Raw genomic sequence first — 13,101 nt, 5'->3', positions numbered from 1 at the left:
ACTCAAAAAATAGTAAGTATTACTAATTCATGAAATATTTATTGAATACTGTATTTATTATGTGTCAGGCCCTATTTTAAATTCTAGGAATATAACAGTGAAGGTCCTTGCACTGCTGGTGTTTACATTCTAGAAGTGAAGAGAAACAATAAAATAGATCACAAAGAGGTAGGTTGGGAATAAGTACCATGAAGACAATAAAACAAGGTGATGTAATAGAGACTGATACTGTTGATGCCACATTTGAGATGGGACATGGATGATGCAAATATCTCCCCACTAATGGCTATCGGAGCAGTTGCCCTGCATGCAGATGACTTCATACATGGTGTTAAGCAATCTCCCTGAGGCTTCTTGTCCATTATTTGTAGAGTATGAGATACCTTCTGGATGTTTATGAATGGAAAGGTCTTGCTGATGGATTAAGGTTAGTACATGTGGAGAGGGTAGTGGATTTGGTTTTCACCCTTGCTTTTATATCTTTGATTTGTTTGGGTTTTGACTTTTAAAAGGTGCTTTGGGGATGTGGAAACAGGAGAAGCTGAAGGGTCTGCTTTTGTGAGTAGCGTTGCGTTGGGTCCCAGGGTGATGCAGAGATGGGAGGAAGCTGTTTTCATCATCCTCACAACTCTCTGCAACCTTGGGAGGGCAGAACCTTAGGAGAATCAGCAAGTAGCACCCTTGAACAGGTAGAGGCTTCCTCTTCTTGGGCCCGTCCAATGAACTTGGAGGGCACCCCCATCAGTAGAAACATTTCATTTATTCATTCATCTGTTGATGGACACTGGGTTGCTTTTACCTTTTGGCTGTTTTGAATAATACTGCTATGAATATGGGTGTACAAGTGTCTGTTTGAGTCTCTGCTTTCAATTCCTTTGAGTTTGTAGCTAGGAGTGGAATTGCTGGATCACATGGTAACTCTATGTAAACATAGAGTTTTTGAGGAGCCACCAACCTGTTTTCTAGGAGTAAGAGAGAAAAGGTATGGTGAACCCTCTCCTTGAGGAGCCAGCCTGCGTAGATATTCCTCAGAGATTCTCCACAACAACTAGGATTTTAGGGGGGTTTGGGCACAGGCATCAAGCCGAAAGGACCTTGAGTTATTGTTCTTTAGTGATTACAACTAAGTGTGGTAGCTCCTCCAAGAGATGCACAATATACTTTATATCATTATAGTTGTGAGTTAGAGTTCTGTGTTCTTTTTTAATAATATGTTTTTATTAATTTCAGAGAGAGGAAGGGATAGAAACATCAATGAAGAGAGAGAATCATTGATTGGCTGCCTCCTGCATGTCCCCATTAGGGGGTTGAGCCCAAAATCTGGACACTGGAATCAAACCATGACCTCCTGGTTCATGGGTCGATGCTCAACCATTGAGTCACAGTAGCCAGGGCGTGAATTAATTTTAATGAATCTGTTTTATTATTCCCCATACATTGTATAGATATAGTTATTTATCTCTATAAATCCTAGCTATGCAGATACAGAGTGGGGCAAAAGTAGGTTTATAGTTGTTCGTATGGAAAAGAATATAATCCTATATAATAAAGAGCTAATATGCTAATTAGACCGAACAGCAGAACGACCATCCAGACAACCTTCCGAATGATGCCAGGGCTGCAAGGGCCAGTTGGGGCTGCGAGGGGCTGCAAGGGCCAAGTCCCATGCATGAATTTTGTGCATCGGGCCTCTAGTTATCCTATCTAACAATAGACAAACATGGTAATTGACCATACCTTCACTATGCCTCCCATTGGCTAATCAACACGATATGCAAATTAAACGCCAACAAAGATGGTGGCTAATTTGCATACTGCAAGCAGAGCGGGACAGCGCAGCCTCCAGCGCAAGCCGCCATCCCGGGCCGCAGGCCGGCCCCAGAAGCCCCAGAAGCTGCCCAGAAGCTGGTGATCGGGGTGAGATGGGGGTCCCCTGCCCAGGTCTGACACTTCTGGTGGAGGCGTCAGTCCTGGGCAAGGGGCCGATCCAGTGATTGGAGGGTGATGGAGGTCGATGCCTCAGGCCCAGGCGTCAGGCCTGGCTGGGGGGAGGGAGGAGCCGGCAATCGGAGGAGTCTGGGGGTCCCCTGCCCAGGCCTGATGCCTGGGCCAGAGGCATCAGGCCTGGGTGGGGGCCGGAGCCGGTGATTGGGGAGATATGGGGGTCCCCTGCCCAGGCCTGACGCCTCTGGTGGAGGCGTCAGGCCTGGGCAAGGGGCCGATCTGGCGATCAGAGGGTGATGGGGGTCGACGCCTCTGGCTAAGGCATCAGGCCTGGGTGAGGGTGGAGCCGGTGATTGGGGGGAGATGGGGGTCCCCTGCCCAGGCCTGAAGCCTGGGCCAGAGGCATCAGGCCTGGGGGTGGCGGCCAAACCGGCGATTGGTGTGAACTACAGAGGAAACACCTTTTCTGACCACTCATTGGTTAAGCTCCCTGTATGCCACTGGTAATATTCTTAGTAACTTGGGTAATAAGAATCCAAAAAGGTGATCTAGGGTTTTTCACCACACTCCTGGTGAAAAAAACGAAGGTCTGCTGCTGGAGGGCTAAAAAATGTCATATCCTGCCCTAGCCGGTTTGGCTCAGTGGACAATGCCTTGGCCTGCCGATGGCAGGGTCTGAGTTCAATTCTGACCAAGGGCATGTACCTAGGTTGCAGGCTCCTCCCTGGCCGGGGCCCAGGTCAGAACTTATGCAGGAGGCAACCAATCAAAGTGTTCCTCTCACTTTGATGTTTCTCTCTGTCTTTCCCTTTCTCTTCCACATTCTCTAAAAATCAATGGAAACATATCCTCAGGTGAGGATAAAAAAAATAATAAAGAAATTATTATTATATGAAAGACACATCTTGAAAATGCCTAAAGAAAGTTGTCATTTTTTCATGGTGAAGGGATTGGAGTCCGTGTTGATGAAAAAACCTTGCTGGCTGCGATGACTGGCAGTGGCTGCAGCAGCGGGGGTGATGGGGCTGGTGCCTTCCCCTGATCAGCTCGGTCACCTCCCACAAAGGGAGGCCAGACTGCAGCTTAGGCCCTATCTCGAAGGGGAGCAGGGAGCGGGCCTAAGTCATCACTAGGACATCCCCTGAGGGCTCCCAGTATGTGAGAGGGGGCAGGTTGGGCTGAGGGACAACCCCTCCCCCCAGTGCATGAATTTCATGCACTGGGCCCCTAGTTAATAAATAATAACACAAGAATAAACTCTGTGTTTTGTGTATTCACAACTGTAAGCCTACTTTGCCCCACCCTGTATTGTTTCATTACTCTCTATAAATCTTAGCTATATACATCTGAAAATAATGAAACTACATTTCTTAAAATAGAAATAAATCACAGGATTATTAAGTAAAAAAAGAATTACCATGCAGATTCCCTGTCTGCCCCTCTGTCCTGCAGTATGGAATGACTGTCTATCTTCTCTGGGTTTCCATAGCATCTGGGAGTGTCTTTATTACAGCACTGATCACTGATTGTTTACTCATATCTCCCTACTAAACAGAAAGCTCTGAGCACACGAACCTTGTTGCAGTTGTCTATTCTCCAAGCAGCTAACATAATGTTTGACACATGTAGTAGTAGTTGAGTGAAGGAAAGAATGTGTAAATGAATGAATGAATAAAGGAGCCAGTGAATGAGCAATTACTCCACCACCTACCTTTAGGCAGAACCACACAGAGCTATACATCTCTGCAGAAAAGTGTTCATTTATTTCCAAAGAGCTCTGCAGAAGGAGGCTTACTCTATAAAATCTGTAGTCTGTAGAATGCTGCAGTTGAAAGAGGTGTTCTCTTCCTGTGTCCTCCCTTCTGTGTCTCTAGCTGTGTTGTGTGTGTGCTGTTTGTCCTACCCTCAGGTTTGTGCATTATCAGCACCATTCAGTTGTACTGGGTGACACATAAGTCAGCATAACAACACCAGTGCCATGAACACAGCAATTCACCCTTTGATTTAATGTCAGTTTCTGAATATTTACTTTGCAGCATAGGCAAACATTCTGGATGCTTCATAGAGTGAAACTCTTATGTACTTTCTGTGCTGCCATTCCACTCCCATTGAAGTATAAATATACATTAGTCTCCTTGTGTATGCAATTGTACAGTGCTGCAAAATTCCTGTCAGCTTTGAGAGCTACTAACTTTATGTATAAAACTATTTTGGATTGGAACTTTGAAATATACAGGGAAATAGATAAACAGTATAAACTAAGAGAGTATTGCCACGACCTTTGCAGTGGGGTTCAGGATCTAAAGGAGGGGTTGATGCACAAATGAAAATGCTACACAAGAAATATGAATTTAGAAGGCATTGGGGGCCAGGTGGAGCCTCTTTCTTAAAGAGACACACCGACTTCTGGCCTGGTCCTCTATTTATTTACTTGAATACACATTTGCCCTTTAGCAATGCATACAGGCATATCAAAGGTAAAGTTTGGTAAACAGTAAAACGATTATCAGGTTAGGAAATTGCCTTGAGCCATTGAGCCCACAGCAGGGCAATATTATGATGATTTTTCAGCTCTGCTGAATATCAAAGTCCATTGGCCTTCCAATTATTCTTTTTGCATTAATATGCTAACTGCTGTTTGCTTTAGCCTACGGAAGAGTATATTATATTAGTTAATTAACTTTAGGAAAAAATATTAATTATTTTCAGAACCAACAAATGCTTTAAAAAAATCTTCCCTTTGCAATAGCATGGATGGACCTAGATATCATTATGCTAAGTAAAGTAAGCCAGTCAGAGATAGACAAGTACCATATGTAGAATCTAATGAACTAACGAGCAAGATAGAGACAGACTCATAGATAGAAAGCAGACTGACAGCTGTGTGTGTGAGGGAGTTTGGAGGGTAGAGTTATTGAGCAATAAACCCCACAAAAAAACAAAAACAAAAAATGAACTAAATAAAAATGGGATGCTAAAAACAATAAGATAAGAAAACACTCTTGGAAATTAATGACTTGATATAAAAATAAATTAATAGAAATGCTGGAAGATAAACTTGAAGAAGACACTCAGAAATTAAAACAGGAGAAGAGACAAAATATTGAGAGCAAAGATGAGGAAATTAGAGGATATATCCAGGAAGTCTCCCTCTGACTAAGAGAACAGAGAATATGGAAAGAAATAATACTCAGTACAGTCAGTGCAAAAGGACAAACACCAAGGTGCATCTTTGTTCAAAACCCAAAAAAGCTTCAGGGAAATCACATAGAAAAGGAAAAGAACATCAGGCTCTTGGAAGCTAGAAGGCCATGGGACAATGCTTTTGAAAATATGATGGCAGTTATTTTAAAGCTACAATTCTGTATTCTGCCAAACTGGAAGACAAATGTAAGCACAGAATAATGCCATTTTTTGATATGCAAGATCTTAAACTTTGTATCTCTGTACACCCTTTGTAATAAAACTACAAAAGGATGAGCTCCAGCAAAATGAAGAAAAAAGACAAAGGAGCTCTGGGGCGTTCCTGAGTTGATGGTGAAGCAAATCCCAGCCCGCCAGCTGTGCAGCAGTCTTGGGAGTAGCCAGCCCAAACTAAATAGAGAGGGCAGCAGGAGGGAGGGCTCCAGAATGGAAGTGATAGGGTACCAATGCCTTTTCACTACTGAGAGGGGTTTTAGTGGTAGATATATAGAAAACTAAGAAACTTGAAGAGCAAGGAAACCATTAGCCCTAGGAAAAATAAAAAATGTACAAAAAAATGTAAGAATTTAGCTCAGTAGAGAGTACTATGTATGAGTCATAGTAATGGAAATCCTGAATATTGATAGAACAGAATGTTGATGGGGGATGGGTGCAATAATAGTAAGCAAGAGATAAAATTTTAACAAGATGAATCAAGAAGTAGCAGCACAAGCATGTTATTAAGTAACAAGGAGGTCAATTTCAAACAAAACAGTTGAAAGAATAAAGCTGGTTGCCTCTGAGAAGCAGGTATCTGGGATTGGGAGGAGGGCAGAGCATTTTTTTCCATTACAGCCCCGTAGTGCTATTTTAGATTATAAACTATGGACATTAATTTTTTGATTTAAGAATTAGGTTTAAAAACAATTTTAGGTCTTTTGTAGAGACCTAATGCTATCATATAAGCCTGTTTTTTGAGAACATTGGCTGCTCACATTTGCATTTGTTCTGTTTTAAATGTGTTTATTACCCTACTGTGATTTTTCTCATCCCAGAAGGGAAGGGCTTTTTGTTTCATTCCTAAAAAAATATGATTCTGTGTTTCTGATCCATCACAGATTTCCCAGATGAAATTACAGATTATGCAAGTGTTTTCTTGAAAATGTCATTTCAGATTTTTTCTTAGATCATTGCATAGACATCAGCTTTTTCCTACGAGAGCTTTCCAAATATCATATCATGTGTCATTAAGAAGAAAACATGGGTGCTGTGTGACAAAGCAGCCCAGCTAGCTAGCAAAGTCTCCCCTGGCTTTGGAGCCTGTTGCCTTTGAGCCATGCTGTCAGACAGCCTGCTCAGGTGCCTCTTTTTCCAAGAATCACCACAATCTTGTGCAGCCTATGCTCTATTAACTTATGTTGACCACATCTCAAGAATTGAAAGAATATCCAAAATGACTTAAGTTTTGGTACTTTGTTCCATTTTTTGAAGATGAGAAGAAATTGGCCAATTTTAATTTCTATTACCTATCTGCAGTTTTCAATCATGGAACACAAGTAAGAAAGGGAAATGAATATATTTACTTTTAAAAAACTATAATCCTGTATATGCAGACTGAGAGATTCTAACAAAGCCAAGTACTTGGGATGGGCATTTTTACAAATGTTGGTGTCCTCTTTCACAGCTCAGTGTGTCCCAGACCTGTCCAGGGGTACCGTAGTGGTGCTAGAGGTTCTCATCACACTTTTGCATGGACCATCACATTTACAGCATGTGCCTTGGTGATACTGGGTTTTCTCACTTTTGTGATCGCTCCAAATTACTTGTTTCACTCTTGCTGTTCACACAGTCTGAGAATGTGTCTACTTTTTGTTGGCCACATACCACTGTGATTCATGTAGAACTTATGAGCACCAAAACGAATGAAGCTCTCTCTACAGTTGTGTGTCACAGAGCTGCTGGGTAAGGGTTACTGGTGAATGTCACTCTCTACTTGCTAATCAGGGTAATTAACACAGAGTGCAAAACCAATACCCTCTGAATATCAGTGGCCCCACGTCAATGGTGATTTCTTGCTAAACTGGCAGTCGGATATCCCCCTCACAATCCGGGACTACTGGCTCTTAACTGCTCACCTGCCTGCCTGCCTGATCGCCCCTACTGGCCCCCTGCCAGACTGATCACCCCTAACAACCTCTGCCTGCCGGCCTGGTTGCCCCCAACTGCCCCCTCCCCTGCCAACCTGGTCGCCCCCAACTGCCCCCCCCACCAGCCTGGTCGCCCCTAACTGCCCCCCCCCCCCCGCCAGCATGGTCACCTCTTACTGCCCCCCCTGCCAGCCTGCTCACCCCTAACTGCCCCCCTTTGCTGGCCTGGTCTCCCCCAATAGCCCCCTCTGCTGGCCGGGTCACCCCAAACTGCCTCCCACAGGTCTGGTCACCCCCAACTACCCCCCCACCATCATGGTTGCCTCCAACTTCCCCCCTGCCAGCCTGGTCACCCCTCTCTGCCCTCCTTTGCTGGCCTGGTCTCCCTTAACTGCACCCCCCGCCAACCTGGTCGCCTCCAACTGCCCTCCACCCCCCGCTGGCCTGGTCGCCCTCCTGGGCCCAGGGGGAGTTGCCCTACCCCACCCCACCCCAGCCACTCCTGGTACAGCTCCTGCACATGTGCACTGGTCTCTGGGGGCCACACCAGGATGGCAGCGTAGATGCCTTCCATCTGCTGCAGCAGTGCCCCGTCTGCATGCCCATCCTCTGCCTGGGCCTGGCCCCTGCTGCTTAGGCATCCCTGGTGCAGGCCAGCACCTCCACAAAGTGGTAGAGGAACTCGTCCCTCTACAGCTTCAGGACCACTTCTGGATGTTCTGAAAACTGTAAGCAGCCTCAAAGCGTAGCAGAACCTTGCCATCCCTTTCAAGGGTGACCCCCTGGAAGTCTTTGTTCCTCAGGGTGCGGTAGGTGAGCACCCCCACATCCTCGTTGAACAGCTCTTTGGCCATGTGCCTGAAAATGTGCGTCAGGTACCCGTCGGAGCTGGCACCCTCATGGAGCCTCATCTCTTCCTCCTTCATGTCTCCAAACAGAGTGTCCAAGGTGAGGTCACTTTGTTCCATTATCTGGACAATTTCACCTGAGGTTAACATGCAGTTAGCACCCCGGGAACTATGCAAAGCTGTGGGAACTATGCAAAGCTGTGGGAACATCTTCTCAAAGGGCCTCCAGTTTTTTTGTCATAACACAGGGCCACAATGGTGAGGAAAATCTTGTCTGGGGACAGGTTCTTCCATCTGGAGAAGTAATCCTTCACCAGAGAGCCCATGATCTGCTGGGGAGACTTGGCCTGCAGATGTGGGGGTGATGGGGTGAGCCAGCACCGCTCTGCATATCAGACCCAGCTGGGGCAGGTGGAGGTCAGCATGGGTAGCCAGGGCTCTTCCTCACGGTGCTGGCAGTACCGACGCACAAATTCCTTCTGACTCTCCAGGAGGCTGAAGTCTGCAGCTATCTTCATGTCAAAGACAGTGTGCCCCAAGGCTTTCGAGGAAGCCGCAGAGCCTTCTGGATGCCTCAGTGACACTGAGGCTGAATGTAGCAGCAAAATAAGGCAGAGACTGAGGACACACGGATACTGCCAGCACCTTGTGCTGTGAGGTATCACATTTCTTATTAAGGTTCAGAACACGGAAGAAGCCCTGGGTGTTCTGCTGAGAAACTTGGACTCCTTCCTCTGCGGTCACACAACTGTCACACGCCAGGCAGTCATGCAGAAATATCTTGGCGTCGGCCAATTTATGAATTCTCCCTTCTCTCCGTTCTCCTGAGCCGGACTCCAGACGTTGACTGTGGCATTGTCTTGGTCATTGGTTTTTGTTTTTTTACTACATTCCTTCTGTGCGCAGTGATCACACTTCATCTGGAGCGGGGCGGGCGGGGGGCCAGCTCGAGTGACCTGGAGGAAGCATGGGGAGAGCAGTCACCACTGGTCACCCCTGGTGCTGCTGGCAATATCTTTTCTTCCTTGTGGAGCGTCTAGGGAGGGGAAGCGGCTGCAGTGCCCAAGGCTGAGTTCCAGGAGGCCGGCAGTGCTGTCGGGATCGTGCTGGTGGCGCTGGTTCATTGGTGCCTGGACTGTCCTCTGGAGATTGAATCTGCAGGACTACTAAGGGAGCCAGTCCTCAGTTCCGCCCTGCCACCACCACCACCACTGCCACTGATCAATTGGAGCCTGAGGGCCGGGGGGGAGGGACCAAGAGGTCTGCCTTCCACCCACTCCCCAGTCCCCGCCATGCCACTCACCCCAGTTCCCCCGTTAGCCATCCCCTGATCAATTGGAGCCTGAGGGCCAGGGGATGGACCGAGCACCTGGTGGTGACTGGTCGTTTGGTCATCATGGCTGTCACGGACACTGGCTTTTTAGATAGATGATAGATAGATAGATAGATAGATAGATAGATAGATAGATAGATAGATAGATAGACAATTTTGCCTCCCCAAGGGGACCCCAAATGGGAAAAACCTTTCTCTTGAAAACAAACAAACAAAAAAATCAATCCTAAAATCTTCTGAGTCTCTTTGTCTCCAGGTTAATAAATGTTGCAGCTCTTTGTCTCTGTCTCTTCATGACCCTTTCTAATTGGAACCTTCCTTAATTTATTACCCTTGTGCTTTCCTAATGGGTCATTCTTCTGCAGAGTATCAGTTTCAAAGTCCAAAGCCCACATGGTGCCCCCCTCTTCCTCTCCCCTAATCTTTTTTAAAAAATATATTTTATTGATTTTTTACAGAGAGGAAGGGAGAGGGATAGAGAGCTAGAAACATCGATGAGAAAAACATCGATCAGCCGCCTCCTGCACACTCCCCACTGGGGATGTGCCCGCAACCAAGGTACATGCCCTTGACCGGAATCGAACCTGGGACCCTTCAGTCTGCAGGCCGAAGCTCTATCCACTGAGCCAAACCAGTTAGGGTCTCTCCCCTTATCTTGCAACATTTCTCTATCCTCTATGAATGGATGCCTTCCTCTTGTAACATTTCTCTATCCTCTGCAAAAGTAAGATAAGCATTCTGGTGTCTTGGAGCTTTTTCCTTCCCATTACAGATGCATTCCTCTCCCATGAAATCCCCTTTTCCCTAAAACTGCCTGTCCTGTCTCTAAAATTCTTTTCAGTTGCTTTTGAGAAACAAGGGAGAAAGGGGTCCTGGAACAAGGACAAAAATAACCTATTTTATCTGAAAGTTTTAATTTGTTTTATGAAAGACTTTAACAATATGATGACAAAATGTTATCAGTAATCAATTCTGGAAGTTGGTGTCCAGATGTTTGTTTTATTGCTCTATATATCTCTGTATATTTCTGTATTTTCATAATATTCCTAACAAAGAAAAATCAAGGATACAGACTGTAGATTCTTCAAGTGGAAGGGTCAGCTTCAGAGAATATGTTTTCCAAATTCCTTTAGGATGACAGTACAGGGACTCAGCAAAGTTCACAGCCCACGGCACTGGGCAGTCTTGATTACTCACACAGTGTGAATGGCAGCCGCCCTGTGACAAGTGAGCATGCTTGCTGCAGTGTGCCTCTCATTGGCCTTCAGTGCAAGATGGCATTTGTGTCTATTTACAGTAGTTTCATGACTGGTCCAGATCTCCTGTGCATGCTTCCTTCTGAAGAGTTTTTGCCTGGCTTGTTGGGATCATCATGTGTTCAAAATTTCAATGATGTGATCCAGTTTCTATTGTGAACATATTGTGCTCATTCTCAGAGAAGCTTCAATGTTTCATTGCAATGGGACCAAATAAAGAACTTTTGGGAAGGCATGATTTACCCCAGTGAGGATGAGTAGCCAAGGCCTGTATCCATGTCAACTGCCAGACTATAGCAATGAATAAACATAATTTTCTTAGTATCAAATAACTGAGAATTTAGCAATGAAACAAGACTATGCTGCGCTATTCTGCTTCTTGTTGAAGTCATCTAAAGATCTCCTCACTTGTACATTTTAGCTCCTGGTCAGTCACTGTCTTCAACATTTTTCTTTGTCTAATTCATAGTAATTTCAATGTCTATGTGGCTGATCCTTTTGAGTCTTTAACCTCCTCTCCTCCAATGAGCTTATCCTCCATTATTCCTTAGGCACCCACTTTCATTGTCATTATCCTCCTCCACCACAATGTAGGTTGTTATTGTGCTGATTTATGTCCTTACCCAGCTTGAATTCCATGGTCCATTTTGTGGTCACCCTCCTGCTACATCCTCACCTAGGAGAGCCTTCTTTACTTCCATAGTCCTTCCAAACACCACTCCCTCCTGGCCCCCAACTTACTACTGCTTAAATCCATATCTCTGCCTGCTCTGCACCCCCACCCAGGGAGCTGACTGGGGCATGGCATTCTGATATATTTCCCTAGTCCAATTACACACCTTCTCCTCTGTTCTCAAACTCCCAAAGCTGCCTTTACAGCTCCTCTTGCTGCTGGGACCTTGTTTTCCATTTTACTACCGAAAGAAGAGTAATCAGAAGAAAAGTTTCATGTGCTCTCACAGCCTCACCTACTAACCTGCATGTGCCAACCTTCCCTCTGCTCATTGGGTGAACCGTGCCTTAGATCACATCTCCCCATGCTTGCTCAATGACATTTCTCCAGCAATTCTCCCTCCCTCCTACTTCATCAGTTTTGCCTTCTCTACAGAATTATTACCATTGGATGCAAATATGCCTTAATATAGCCCCTTGTAAAATCCTGTATTCACCTCACATCCTCTTCCAGTAACCCCCATATTACTCTGTTTATCCTTCCATAAAATCTCCTTGAAAGGTTTGTCTATATTTATTATCACCAATTCCTGTCCATTTTCTCTTCAATCCTTCTCTACAGCCTTTCTCCTTACTGAAAGGTTCCGAGTGGGCTGGGGTCATACACCTATGACATGAGGCCATAATGTATCAAAAAAGATTTTATTCCAGGCACCTGGGTGCAGGTGGGCTGAGACCGAGAAAGGCATCCGTGAAAAGAGCAGAGAGAGATAGGTTTTTATTAATTGTTGCTGGCTGCAAGCCACTCTGCTGACATAAGGGTCTGGTCCATCCTTAGTTCCTCCCATGCCAGGTGTCTTCTTGTTATCTGAGTTATGCTGTGCTCAAGGCTGCAAGCTTTCTGCAAGATATCTGCTAAGCACAATAAGTTTTTCTCTGCCCTGTTTTATTCTCTTTAACCCTTTCATTCCCATCTTAAAGGGTGTATATAAAGGAAAAGAAGGGGAATGGGGTTGCTATTCCTCTGCTTCACACATGGGAGGGGCTGTTATGGACGCCTAATGAGTAAATTCAGACTATTTCCTGGGATATAGGACTATAGGGTCCCTTTACCTGGGTAAGGACAAACTGTCTTACTGTCTTAACTAGGACTTGTAATCTTGTTTGTATATATTTGTTAACCATTCTGAAAATGCAGGGCCTGAGGAGGAGGAGGAGAAATAGTGTTAGGGGGCCTGTAAGGGGTGAAAAGCCAGGTTAATTTGGGCAGAGCTGCTTGTAGGCTAGACCATATATGGACTGCTCTATGCTGTCCTGACTGCTCTCCTTGAGCCATTGAGCATTCTGTAGAATGCGTTGTGTTTTTTCCTTTATTTGACCTGTAGAGTTTAGATAAAAACAACAGGAGGTGTTAGCAATTAAATAAACCCCTCCCTCTTTGGCTAGGAGATAGTCTAGGGCTAGTAGGGGGACCATTTTAGGAATATAAGAGATCTTGGAAATTCAGAAGCACTATGAAGGTAAACAAACAGATGTGATCTAGAGAGAAATCCTGTAAATCGCCCTGGAGCCAGAGTCTGTAATGAGTTAAAAAATACCTTGCACTGTTCGGATGGGATAGTCTGCACCAGGTGGGGGAATGTTGTCACTAACAATCTGCAGGAAAGTGAAAGTCATAATTTATTTTTCATTTAGCTGATATGTGAGAAGGGCTATTT

General features: G+C 45.2%; 1 protein-coding gene and 1 pseudogene across 5 annotated transcripts in view; one reads left to right on the top strand and one right to left on the bottom strand.

The window, feature by feature from the left end:
• Positions 1 to 13,101, top strand: part of PCOLCE2 (procollagen C-endopeptidase enhancer 2) — a 155,265-nt gene that overhangs the window by 15,690 nt on the left and 126,474 nt on the right. The window lies entirely within an intron of this gene.
• Positions 5,643 to 9,042, bottom strand: LOC118677539 (annotated as a pseudogene).

The sequence above is a fragment of the Myotis myotis genome, unplaced genomic scaffold, assembly GCF_014108235.1.
Source record: "Myotis myotis isolate mMyoMyo1 unplaced genomic scaffold, mMyoMyo1.p scaffold_m19_p_2, whole genome shotgun sequence".
In the NCBI taxonomy this organism is placed as follows: Eukaryota; Metazoa; Chordata; class Mammalia; order Chiroptera; family Vespertilionidae; genus Myotis; species Myotis myotis.
This window is presented reverse-complemented; position numbering and strand designations above follow the sequence as displayed.